Source organism: Phlebotomus papatasi, unplaced genomic scaffold (assembly GCF_024763615.1).
Source record: "Phlebotomus papatasi isolate M1 unplaced genomic scaffold, Ppap_2.1 HiC_scaffold_42, whole genome shotgun sequence".
NCBI lineage: Eukaryota > Metazoa > Arthropoda > Insecta > Diptera > Psychodidae > Phlebotomus > Phlebotomus papatasi.
This window is the reverse complement of record NW_026604623.1, coordinates 43,627-58,168: the sequence shown is the minus strand read 5'-3', so window position 1 is coordinate 58,168 and position 14,542 is coordinate 43,627.

The window sequence follows — 14,542 nt, the reverse complement described above, 5'->3', positions numbered from 1 at the left end:
AAAAGTCTCTATGCGTTATTGCAATTAAAGAATTTATCAAATACCTGTGTGAAACTTCAAATCATTAAATAAAAAAAAGTCAATAAATATTAGATCCTTTATTTTGTAAATGACAGACCCCTTGATCACTTAAAAGTCTTTCTGGGTTATTGCAATTAAAGAATTTATCAAATGCCTGTGTGAAACTTCAAATCATTAAATAAAAAAAGACAATAAATATTAGATCCTTTATTTTGTAAATGACAGACCCCTTGATCACTTAAGTCTTTCTGGGTTATTGCAATCAAAGAATTTATCAAATGCCTGTGTGAAACTCCAAACTATTAAATAAAAAAAGTCAATAAATATTAGATCCTTTATTTTGTAAATGACAGACCCCTTGATCACTTAAAAGTCTTTCTGGGTTATTGCAATTAAAGAATTTATCAAATGCCTGTGTGAAACTCCAAACCATTAAATAAAAAAAGTCAATAAATATTAGATCCTTTATTTTGTAAATGACAGACCCCTTGATCACTTAAAAGTCTTTCTAGGTTATTGCAATCAAAGAATTTATCAAATGCCTGTGTGAAACTCCAAACCATTAAATAAAAAAAGTCAATAAATATTAGATCCTTTATTTTGTAAATGGCAGACCCCTTGATCACTTAAAAGTCTTTCTGGGTTATTGCAATCAAAGAATTTATCAAATGCCTGTGTGAAACTCTAAACCATAAAGTAAAAAAAAATAAAAATCAGACTCTTTATTTTGTAAATGACAGACCCCTTGATCACTTAAAAAAAGTCTTTCTGGGTTATTGCAATTAAGGAATTTATCAAATGCCTGTGTGAAACTTGAAGTCATTAAATAAAAAAAAGTCAATAAATATTATATCCTTTATTTTGTAAATGACAGACCCTTTGATCACTTAAAAGTCTCTATGCGTTATTTTAATTAAAGAATTTATCAAATGCCTGTGTGAAACTTCAAATCATTAAATAAAAAAAAGTCAATAAATATTAGATCCTTTATTTTGTAAATGACAGACCCGTTCATCACTTAAAAGTCTCTATGCGTTATTGCAATTAAAGAATTTATCAAATGCCTGTGTGAAACTTCAAATCATTAAATAAAAAAAAAGTCAATAAAAATTAGATCCTTTATTTTGTAAATGACAGACCCCTTGATCACTTAAAAGTCTCTATGCGTTATTTTAATTAAAGAATTTATCAAATGCCTGTGTGAAACTTCAAATCATTAAATAAAAAAAAGTCAATAAATATTAGATCCTTTATTTTGTAAATGACAGACCCCTTGATCACTTAAAAGTCTCTATGCGTTATTGCAATTAAAGAATTTATCAAGTGCCTGTGTGAAACTTCAAATCATTAAATTATAAAAAGTCAATAAATATTAGATCCTTTATTTTGTAAATGACAGACCCCTTGATCACTTAAAAGTCTTTCTGGGTTATTGCAATTAAAGAATTTATCAAATGCCTGTGTCAAACTCCAAACCATTAAATAAAAAAAAGTCAATAAATATTAGATCCTTTATTTTGTAAATGACAGACCCCTTCATCACTTAAAAGTCTCTATGCGTTATTGCAATTAAAGAATTTATCAAATGCCTGTGTGAAACTTCAAATCATTAAATAAAAAAAATCAATAAATATTAGATCCTTTATTTTGTAAATGACAGACCCCTTGATCACTTAAAAGTCTTTCTGGGTTATTGCAATTAAAGAATTTATCAAATACCTGTGAGAAACTCCAAACCATTAAATAAAAGAAAGTCAATAAATATTATATCCTTTATTTTGTAAATGACAGACCCTTTGATCACTTAAAAGTCTCTATGCGTTATTTTAATTAAAGAATTTATCAAATGCCTGTGTGAAACTTCAAATCATTAAATAAAAAAAAGTCAATAAATATTAGATCCTTTATTTTGTAAATGACAGACCCCTTGATCACTTAAAAGTCTCTATGCGTTATTGCAATTAAAGAATTTATCAAGTGCCTGTGTGAAACTTCAAATCATTAAATTATAAAAAGTCAATAAATATTAGATCCTTTATTTTGTAAATGACAGACCCCTTGATCACTTAAAAGTCTTTCTGGGTTATTGCAATCAAAGAATTTATCAAATGCCTGTGTGACACTCCAAACCATTAAATAAAAAAAGTCAATAAATATTAGATCCTTTATTTTGTAAATGGCAGACCCCTTGATCACTTAAAAGTCTTTCTGGGTTATTGCAATCAAAGAATTTATCAAATGCCTGTGTGAAACTCCAAACCATTAAATAAAAAAAGTCAATAAATATTAGATCCTTTATTTTGTAAATGACAGACCCCTTGATCACTTAAAAGTCTCTCTGGGTTATTGCAATCAAAGAATTTATCAAATGCCTGTGTGAAACTCCAAACCATTAAATAAAAAAAGTCAATAAATATTAGATCCTTTATTTTGTAAATGACAGACCCCTTGATCACTTAAAAGTCTTTCTGGGTTATTGCAATCAAAGAATTTATCAAATGCCTGTGTGAAACTCCAAACCATTAAATAAAAAAAGTCAATAAATATTAGATCCTTTATTTTGTAAATGACAGACCCCTTGATCACTTAAAAGTCTTTCTGGGTTATTGCAATCAAAGAATTTATCAAATACCTGTGTGAAACTTCAAATCATTAAATAAAAAAAAGTCAATAAATATTAGATCCTTTATTTTGTAAATGACAGACCCCTTGATCACTTAAAAGTCTTTCTGGGTTATTGCAAATAATGAATTTATCAAATGCCTGTGTGAAACTTCAAATCATTAAATAAAAAAAAGTCAATAAATATTAGATCCTTTATTTTGTAAATGGCAGACCACTTGATCACTTAAAAGTCTCTATGCGTTATTGCAATTAAAGAATTTATCAAATGCCTGTGTGAAACTTCAAATCATTAAATAAAAAAAGTCAATAAATATTAGATCCTTTATTTTGTAAATGACAGACCCCTTGATCACTTAAAAGTCTTTCTGGGTTATTGCAATCAAAGAATTTATCAAATGCCTGTGTGACACTCCAAACCATTAAATAAAAAAAGTCAATAAATATTAGATCCTTTATTTTGTAAATGACAGACCCCTTGATCACTTAAAAGTCTTTCTGGGTTATTGCAATCAAAGAATTTATCAAATGCCTGTGTGAAACTTCAAATCATTAAATAAAAAAAAGTCAATAAATATTAGATCCTTTATTTTGTAAATGACAGACCCCTTGATCACTTAAAAGTCTTTCTGGGTTATTGCAATCAAAGAATTTATCAAATGCCTGTGTGAAACTCCAAACCATTAAATAAAAAAAGACAATAAATATTAGATCCTTTATTTTGTAAATGACAGACCCCTTGATCACTTAAAAGTCTTTCTGGGTTATTGCAATCAAAGAATTTATCAAATGCCTGTGTGAAACTCCAAACCATTAAATAAAAAAAAGTCAATAAATATTAGATCCTTTATTTTGTAAATGACAGACCCCTTGATCACTTAAAAGTCTTTCTGGGTTATTGCAATCAAAGAATTTATCAAATGCCTGTGTGAAACTCCAAACCATTAAATAAAAAAAGTCAATAAATATTAGATCCTTTATTTTGCAAATGACAGATCCCTTGATCACTTAAAAGTCTTTCTGGGTTATTGCAATCAAAGAATTTATCAAATGCCTGTGTGAAACTCCCAACCATTAAGTAAAAAAGTCAATAAATATTAGATCCTTTATTTTGTAAATGACAGACCCCTTGATCACTTAAAAGTCTTTCTGGGTTATTGCAATTAAAGAATTTATCAAATGCCTGTGTGAAACTTCAAATCATTAAATAAAAAAAAGTCAATAAATATTAGATCCTTTATTTTGTAAATGACAGACCCCTTGATCACTTAAAAGTCTTTCTGGGTTATTGCAATTAAAGAATTTATCAAATGCCTGTGTGAAACTTCAAATCATTAAATAAAAAAAGACAATAAATATTAGATCCTTTATTTTGTAAATGACAGACCCCTTGATCACTTAAGTCTTTCTGGGTTATTGCAATCAAAGAATTTATCAAATGCCTGTGTGAAACTCCAAACTATTAAATAAAAAAAGTCAATAAATATTAGATCCTTTATTTTGTAAATGACAGACCCCTTGATCACTTAAAAGTCTCTATGCGTTATTGCAATTAAAGAATTTATCAAGTGCCTGTGCGAAACTTCAAATCATTAAATTATAAAAAGTCAATAAATATTAGATCCTTTATTTTGTAAATGACAGACCCCTTGATCACTTAAAAGTCTTTCTGGGTTATTGCAATTAAAGAATTTATCAAATGCCTGTGTGAAACTGTCAATAAATATTAGATCCTTTATTTTGTAAATGACAGACCCCTTGATCACTTAAAAGTCTCCAATCAAAGAATTTATCCATTAAATAAAAAAAGTCAATAAATATTAGATCCTTTATTTTGTAAATGACAGACCCCTTGATCACTTAAAAGTCTTTCTGGGTTATTGCAATCAAAGAATTTATCAAATGCCTGTGTGAAACTCCAAACCATTAAATAAAAAAAGTCAATAAATATTAGATCCTTTATTTTGTAAATGGTAAATGACAGACCCCTTGATCACTTAAAAGTCTTTCTGGGTTATTGCAATCAAAGAATTTATCAAATGCCTGTGTGAAACTCTAAACCATAAAGTAAAAAAAAATAAAAATCAGACTCTTTATTTTGTAAATGACAGACCCCTTGATCACTTAAAAAAAGTCTTTCTGGGTTATTGCAATTAAAGAATTTATCAAATGCCTGTGTGAAACTTGAAGTCATTAAATAAAAAAAAAGTCAATAAATATTAGATCCTTTATTTTGTAAATGACAGACCCCTTGATCACTTAAAAGTCTCTATGCGTTATTTTAATTAAAGAATTTATCAAATGCCTGTGTGAAACTTCAAATCATTAAATAAAAAAAAGTCAATAAATATTAGATCCTTTATTTTGTAAATGACAGACCCCTTCATCACTTAAAAGTCTCTATGCGTTATTGCAATTAAAGAATTTATCAAATGCCAGTGTGAAACTTCAAATCATTAAATAAAAAAAAAGTCAATAAAAATTAGATCCTTTATTTTGTAAATGACAGACCCCTTGATCACTTAAAAGTCTCTATGCGTTATTTTAATTAAAGAATTTATCAAATGCCTGTGTGAAACTTCAAATCATTAAATAAAAAAAAAGTCAATAAATATTAGATCCTTTATTTTGTAAATGACAGACCCCTTGATCACTTAAAAGTCTCTATGCGTTATTGCAATTAAAGAATTTATCAAGTGCCTGTGTGAAACTTCAAATCATTAAATTATAAAAAGTCAATAAATATTAGATCCTTTAATTTGTAAATGACAGACCCCTTGATCACTTAAAAGTCTTTCTGGGTTATTGCAATTAAAGAATTTATCAAATGCCTGTGTGAAACTCCAAACCATTAAATAAAAAAATGTCAATAAATATTAGATCCTTTATTTTGTAAATGACAGACCCCTTGATCACTTAAAAGTCTCTATGCGTTATTGCAATTAAAGAATTTATCAAATGCCTGTGTGAAACTTCAAATCATTAAATAAAAAAAGTCAATAAATATTAGATCCTTTATTTTGTAAATGACAGACCCCTTGATCACTTAAAAGTCTTTCTGGGTTATTGCAATTAAAGAATTTATCAAATACCTGTGAGAAACTCCAAACCATTAAATAAAAGAAAGTCAATAAATATTATATCCTTTATTTTGTAAATGACAGACCCTTTGATCACTTAAAAGTCTCTATGCGTTATTTTAATTAAAGAATTTATCAAATGCCTGTGTGAAACTTCAAATCATTAAATAAAAAAAGTCAATAAATATTAGATCCTTTATTTTGTAAATGACAGACCCCTTGATCACTTAAAAGTCTCTATGCGTTATTGCAATTAAAGAATTTATCAAGTGCCTGTGTGAAACTTCAAATCATTAAATTATAAAAAGTTAATAAATATTAGATCCTTTATTTTGTAAATGACAGACCCCTTGATCACTTAAAAGTCTTTCTGGGTTATTGCAATCAAAGAATTTATCAAATGCCTGTGTGACACTCCAAACCATTAAATAAAAAAAGTCAATAAATATTAGATCCTTTATTTTGTAAATGGCAGACCCCTTGATCACTTAAAAGTCTTTCTGGGTTATTGCAATCAAAGAATTTATCAAATGCCTGTGTGAAACTCCAAACCATTAAATAAAAAAAGTCAATAAATATTAGATCCTTTATTTTGTAAATGACAGACCCCTTGATCACTTAAAAGTCTTTCTGGGTTATTGCAATCAAAGAATTTATCAAATGCCTGTGTGAAACTCCAAACCATTAAATAAAAAAAGTCAATAAATATTAGATCCTTTATTTTGTAAATGACAGACCCCTTGATCACTTAAAAGTCTTTCTGGGTTATTGCAATCAAAGAATTTATCAAATGCCTGTGTGAAACTCCAAACCATTAAATAAAAAAAGTCAATAAATATTAGATCCTTTATTTTGTAAATGGCAGACCCCTTGATCACTTAAAAGTCTTTCTGGGTTATTGCAATCAAAGAATTTATCAAATGCCTGTGTGAAACTCTAAACCATAAAGTAAAAAAAAATAAAAATCAGACTCTTTATTTTGTAAATGACAGACCCCTTGATCACTTAAAAAAAGTCTTTCTGGGTTATTGCAATTAAAGAATTTATCAAATGCCTGTGTGAAACTTGAAGTCATTAAATAAAAAAAAAGTCAATAAATATTAGATCCTTTATTTTGTAAATGACAGACCCCTTGATCACTTAAAAGTCTCTATGCGTTATTTTAATTAAAGAATTTATCAAATGCCTGTGTGAAACTTCAAATCATTAAATAAAAAAAAGTCAATAAATATTAGATTTTTTATTTTGTAAATGACAGACCCCTTCATCACTTAAAAGTCTCTATGCGTTATTGCAATTAAAGAATTTATCAAATGCCAGTGTGAAACTTCAAATCATTAAATAAAAAAAAAGTCAATAAAAATTAGATCCTTTATTTTGTAAATGACAGACCCCTTGATCACTTAAAAGTCTCTATGCGTTATTTTAATTAAAGAATTTATCAAATGCCTGTGTGAAACTTCAAATCATTAAATAAAAAAAAGTCAATAAATATTAGATCCTTTATTTTGTAAATGACAGACCCCTTGATCACTTAAAAGTCTCTATGCGTTATTGCAATTAAAGAATTTATCAAGTGCCTGTGTGAAACTTCAAATCATTAAATTATAAAAAGTCAATAAATATTAGATCCTTTATTTTGTAAATGACAGACCCCTTGATCACTTAAAAGTCTTTCTGGGTTATTGCAATTAAAGAATTTATCAAATGCCTGTGTGAAACTCCAAACCATTAAATAAAAAAAGTCAATAAATATTAGATCCTTTATTTTGTAAATGACAGACCCCTTGATCACTTAAAAGTCTCTATGCGTTATTGCAATCAAAGAATTTATCAAATGCCTGTGTGAAACTTCAAATCATTAAATAAAAAAAGTCAATAAATATTAGATCCTTTATTTTGTAAATGACAGACCCCTTGATCACTTAAAAGTCTTTCTGGGTTATTGCAATTAAAGAATTTATCAAATACCTGTGAGAAACTCCAAACCATTAAATAAAAGAAAGTCAATAAATATTATATCCTTTATTTTGTAAATGACAGACCCTTTGATCACTTAAAAGTCTCTATGCGTTATTTTAATTAAAGAATTTATCAAATGCCTGTGTGAAACTTCAAATCATTAAATAAAAAAAGTCAATAAATATTAGATCCTTTATTTTGTAAATGACAGACCCCTTGATCACTTAAAAGTCTCTATGCGTTATTGCAATTAAAGAATTTATCAAGTGCCTGTGTGAAACTTCAAATCATTAAATTATAAAAAGTTAATAAATATTAGATCCTTTATTTTGTAAATGACAGACCCCTTGATCACTTAAAAGTCTTTCTGGGTTATTGCAATCAAAGAATTTATCAAATGCCTGTGTGACACTCCAAACCATTAAATAAAAAAAGTCAATAAATATTAGATCCTTTATTTTGTAAATGGCAGACCCCTTGATCACTTAAAAGTCTTTCTGGGTTATTGCAATCAAAGAATTTATCAAATGCCTGTGTGAAACTCCAAACCATTAAATAAAAAAAGTCAATAAATATTAGATCCTTTATTTTGTAAATGACAGACCCCTTGATCACTTAAAAGTCTTTCTGGGTTATTGCAATCAAAGAATTTATCAAATGCCTGTGTGAAACTCCAAACCATTAAATAAAAAAAAGTCAATAAATATTAGATCCTTTATTTTGTAAATGACAGACCCCTTGATCACTTAAAAGTCTTTCTGGGTTATTGCAATCAAAGAATTTATCAAATGCCTGTGTGAAACTCCAAACCATTAAATAAAAAAAGTCAATAAATATTAGATCCTTTATTTTGTAAATGACAGACCCCTTGATCACTTAAAAGTCTCTATGCGTTATTGCAATCAAAGAATTTATCAAATACCTGTGTGAAACTTCAAATCATTAAATAAAAAAAAGTCAATAAATATTAGATCCTTTATTTTGTAAATGACAGACCCCTTGATCACTTAAAAGTCTTTCTGGGTTATTGCAATTAATGAATTTATCAAATGCCTGTGTGAAACTTCAAATCATTAAATAAAAAAAAGTCAATAAATATTAGATCCTTTATTTTGTAAATGGCAGACCCCTTGATCACTTAAAAGTCTCTATGCGTTATTGCAATTAAAGAATTTATCAAATGCCTGTGTGAAACTCCAAATCATTAAATAAAAAAAGTCAATAAATATTAGATCCTTTATTTTGTAAATGACAGACCCCTTGATCACTTAAAAGTCTTTCTGGGTTATTGCAATCAAAGAATTTATCAAATGCCTGTGTGACACTCCAAACCAATAAATAAAAAAAGTCAATAAATATTAGATCCTTTATTTTGTAAATGACAGACCCCTTGATCACTTAAAAGTCTTTCTGGGTTATTGCAATCAAAGAATTTATCAAATGCCTGTGTGAAACTTCAAATCATTAAATAAAAAAAAGTCAATAAATATTAGACCCTTTATTTTGTAAATGACAGACCCCTTGATCACTTAAAAGTCTTTCTGGGTTATTGCAATCAAAGAATTTATCAAATGCCTGTGTGAAACTCCAAACCATTAAATAAAAAAAGACAATAAATATTAGATCCTTTATTTTGTAAATGACAGACCCCTTGATCACTTAAAAGTCTTTCTGAGTTATTGCAATCAAAGAATTTATCAAATGCCTGTGTGAAACTCCAAACCATTAAATAAAAAAAAGTCAATAAATATTAGATCCTTTATTTTGTAAATGACAGACCCCTTGATCACTTAAAAGTCTTTCTGGGTTATTGCAATCAAAGAATTTATCAAATGCCTGTGTGAAACTCCAAACCATTAAATAAAAAAAGTCAATAAATATTAGATCCTTTATTTTGCAAATGACAGATCCCTTGATCACTTAAAAGTCTTTCTGGGTTATTGCAATCAAAGAATTTATCAAATGCCTGTGTGAAACTCCCAACCATTAAGTAAAAAAGTCAATAAATATTAGATCCTTTATTTTGTAAATGACAGACCCCTTGATCACTTAAAAGTCTTTCTGGGTTATTGCAATTAAAGAATTTATCAAATGCCTGTGTGAAACTTCAAATCATTAAATAAAAAAAAGTCAATAAATATTAGATCCTTTATTTTGTAAATGACAGACCCCTTGATCACTTAAAAGTCTTTCTGGGTTATTGCAATTAAAGAATTTATCAAATGCCTGTGTGACACTTCAAATCATTAAATAAAAAAAAGTCAATAAATATTAGATCCTTTATTTTGTAAATGACAGACCCCTTGATCACTTAAAAGTCTCTATGCGTTATTTTAATTAAAGAATTTATCAAATGCCTGTGTGAAACTTCAAATCATTAAATAAAAAAAGTCAATAAATATTAGATCCTTTATTTTGTAAATGACAGACTCCTTGATCACTTAATAGTCTTTCTGGGTTATTGCAATTAAAGAATTTATCAAATGCCTGTGTGAAACTTCAAATCATTAAATAAAAAAAAGTCAATAAATATTAGACCCTTTATTTTGTAAATGACAGACCCCTTGATCACTTAAAAGTCTTTCTGGGTTATTGCAATCAAAGAATTTATCAAATGCCTGTGTGAAACTCCAAACCATTAAATAAAAAAAGTCAATAAATATTAGATCCTTTATTTTGTAAATGACAGACACCTTGATCACTTAAAAGTCTCTATGCGTTATTGCAATTAAAGAATTTATCAAATGCCTGTGTGAAACTCCAAACCATTAAATAAAAAAAAGTCAATAAATATTAGATCCTTTATTTTGTAAATGACAGACCCCTTGATCACTTAAAAGTCTTTCTGGGTTATTGCAATCAAAGAATTTATCAAATGCCTGTGTGAAACTCCAAACCATTAAATAAAAAAGTCAAAAAATATTAGATCCTTTATTTTGTAAATGACAGACCCCTTGATCACTTAAAAGTCTTTCTGGGTTATTGCAATCAAAGAATTTATCCAATGCCTGTGTGAAACTCCAAACCATTAAATAAAAAAAGTCAATAAATATTAGATCCTTTATTTTGTAAATGACAGACCCCTTGATCACTTAAAAGTCTCTATGCGTTATTGCAATTAAAGAATTTATCAAATGCCTGTGTGAAACTCCAAACCATTAAATAAAAAAAAGTCAATAAATATTAGATCCTTTATTTTAAGACGCAAACTATGGCGGAGCCAAGCGCCCATGCGGACTCCGTCCTGCCAAACAGCGCGGCGTCGCCCTTCAAATCAAGTCTTTCTGCGTTATTGCAATTAAAGAATTTATCAAATGCCTGTGTGAAACTTCAAATCATTAAATAAAAAAAAGTCAATAAATATTAGATCCTTTATTTTGTAAATGACAGACCCCTTGATCACTTAAAAGTCTCTATGCGTTATTTTAATTAAAGAATTTATCAAATGCCTGTGTGAAACTTCAAATCATTAAATAAAAAAAAGTCAATAAATATTAGATCCTTTATTTTGTAAATGACAGACCCCTTGATCACTTAAAAGTCTCTATGCGTTATTGCAATTAAAGAATTTATCAAATGCCTGTGTGAAACTTCAAATCATTAAATTAAAAAAAGTCAATAAATATTAGATCCTTTATTTTGTAAATGACAGACCCCTTGATCACTTAAAAGTCTTTCTGGGTTATTGCAATCAAAGAATTTATCAAATGCCTGTGTGAAACTTCAAATCATTAAATAAAAAAAAGTCAATAAATATTAGTCAATAAATACAGACCCCTTGATCACTTAAAAGTCTTTTTGAGTTATTGCAATTAAAGAATTTATCAAATGCCTGTGTGAAACTTCAAATCATTAAATAAAAAAAGTCAATAAATATTAGATCCTTTATTTTGTAAATGACAGACCCCTTGATCACTTAAAAGTCTTTCTGGGTTATTGCAATTAAAGAATTTATCAAATGCCTGTGTGAAACTCCAAACCATTAAATAAAAAAAAGTCAATAAATATTAGATCCTTTATTTTGTAAATGACAGACCCCTTGATCACTTAAAAGTCTTTCTGGGTTATTGCAATCAAAGAATTTATCAAATGCCTGTGTGAAACTCCAAACCATTAAATAAAAAAAAGTCAATAAATATTAGATCCTTTATTTTGTAAATGACAGACCCCTTGATCACTTAAAAGTCTTTTTGGGTTATTGCAATCAAAGAATTTATCAAATGCCTGTGTGAAACTCCAAATCATTAAATAAAAAAAGTCAATAAATATTAGATCCTTTATTTTGTAAATGACAGACCCCTTGATCACTTAAAAGTCTTTCTGGGTTATTGCAATCAAAGAATTTATCAAATGCCTGTGTGAAACTTCAAATCATTAAATAAAAAAAGTCAATAAATATTAGATCCTTTATTTTGTAAATGACAGACCCCTTGATCACTTAAAAGTCTTTCTGAGTTATTGCAATCAAAGAATTTATCAAATGCCTGTGTGAAACTCCAAACCATTAAATAAAAAAAGTCAATAAATATTAGATCCTTTATTTTGTAAATGACAGACCCCTTGATCACTTAAAAGTCTTTCTGGGTTATTGCAATCAAAGAATTTATCAAATGCCTGTGTGAAACTCCAAACCATTAAATAAAAAAAGTCAATAAATATTAGATCCTTTATTTTGTAAATGGCAGATCCCTTGATCACTTAAAAGTCTTTCTGGGTTATTGCAATCAAAGAATTTATCAAATACCTGTGTGAAACTCTAAACCATAAAGTAAAAAAAAATAAAAATCAGACTCTTTATTTTGTAAATGACAGACCCCTTGATCACTTAAAAAAAGTCTTTCTGGGTTATTGCAATTAAAGAATTTATCAAATGCCTGTGTGAAACTTGAAGTCATTAAATAAAAAAAAAGTCAATAAATATTATATCCTTTATTTTGTAAATGACAGACCCCTTGATCACTTAAAAGTCTCTATGCGTTATTTTAATTAAAGAATTTATCAAATGCCTGTGTGAAACTTCAAATCATTAAATAAAAAAAAGTCAATAAATATTAGATCCTTTATTTTGTAAATGACAGACCCCTTCATCACTTAAAAGTCTCTATGCGTTATTGCAATTAAAGAATTTATCAAATGCCAGTGTGAAACTTCAAATCATTAAATAAAAAAAAAGTCAATAAAAATTAGATCCTTTATTTTGTAAATGACAGACCCCTTGATCACTTAAAAGTCTCTATGCGTTATTTTAATTAAAGAATTTATCAAATGCCTGTGTGAAACTTCAAATCATTAAATAAAAAAAAGTCAATAAATATTAGATCCTTTATTTTGTAAATGACAGACCCCTTGATCACTTAAAAGTCTCTATGCGTTATTGCAATTAAAGAATTTATCAAGTGCCTGTGTGAAACTTCAAATCATTAAATTATAAAAAGTCAATAAATATTAGATCATTTATTTTGTAAATGACAGACCCCTTGATCACTTAAAAGTCTTTCTGGGTTATTGCAATCAAAGAATTTATCAAATGCCTGTGTGAAACTTCAAATCATTAAATAAAAAAAGTCAATAAATATTAGATCCTTTATTTTGTAAATGACAGACCCCTTGATCACTTAAAAGTCTTTTTGAGTTATTGCAATTAAAGAATTTATCAAGTGCCTGTGTGAAACTTCAAATCATTAAATTATAAAAAGTCATTAAATATTAGATCCTTTATTTTGTAAATGACAGACCCCTTGATCACTTAAAAGTCTTTCTGGGTTATTGCAATTAAAGAATTTATCAAATGCCTGTGTGAAACTCCAAACCATTAAATAAAAAAAAGTCAATAAATATTAGATCCTTTATTTTGTAAATGACAGACCCCTTGATCACTTAAAAGTCTTTCTGGGTTATTGCAATCAAAGAATTTATCAAATGCCTGTGTGAAACTCCAAACCATTAAATAAAAAAAGTCAATAAATATTAGATCCTTTATTTTGTAAATGACAGACCCCTTGATCACTTAAAAGTCTTTTTGGGTTATTGCAATCAAAGAATTTATCAAATGCCTGTGCGAAACTCCAAATCATTAAATAAAAAAAGTCAATAAATATTAGATCCTTTATTTTGTAAATGACAGACCCCTTGATCACATAAAAGTCTTTCTGGGTTATTGCAATCAAAGAATTTATCAAATGCCTGTGTGAAACTTCAAATCATTAAATAAAAAAAGTCAATTAATATTAGATCCTTTATTTTGTAAATGACAGACCCCTTGATCACTTGAAAGTCTTTCTGAGTTATTGCAATCAAAGAATTTATCAAATGCCTGTGTGCAACTCCAAACCATTAAATAAAAAAAGTCAATAAATATTAGATCCTTTATTTTGTAAATGACAGACCCCTTGATCACTTAAAAAAGTCTCTATGCGTTATTGCAATCAAAGAATTTATCAAATGCCTGTGTGAAACTCCAAACCATTAAATAAAAAAAGTCAATAAATATTAGATCCTTTATTTTGTAAATGACAGACCCCTTGATCACTTAAAAGTCTTTCTGGGTTATTGCAATTAAAGAATTTATCAAATGCCTGTGTGAAACTTCAAATCATTAAATAAAAAAAAGTCAATAAATATTAGATCCTTTATTTTGTAAATGACAGACCCCTTGATTACTTAAAAGTCTTTCTGGGTTATTGCAATCAAAGAATTTATCAAATGCCTGTGTGAAACTCCAAACCATTAAATAAAAAAAGCCAATAAATATTATATCCTTTATTTTGTAAATGACAGACCCCTTGATCACTTAAAAGTCTCTATGCGTTATTGCAATTAAAGAATTTATCAAATGCCTGTGTGAAACTTCAAATCAT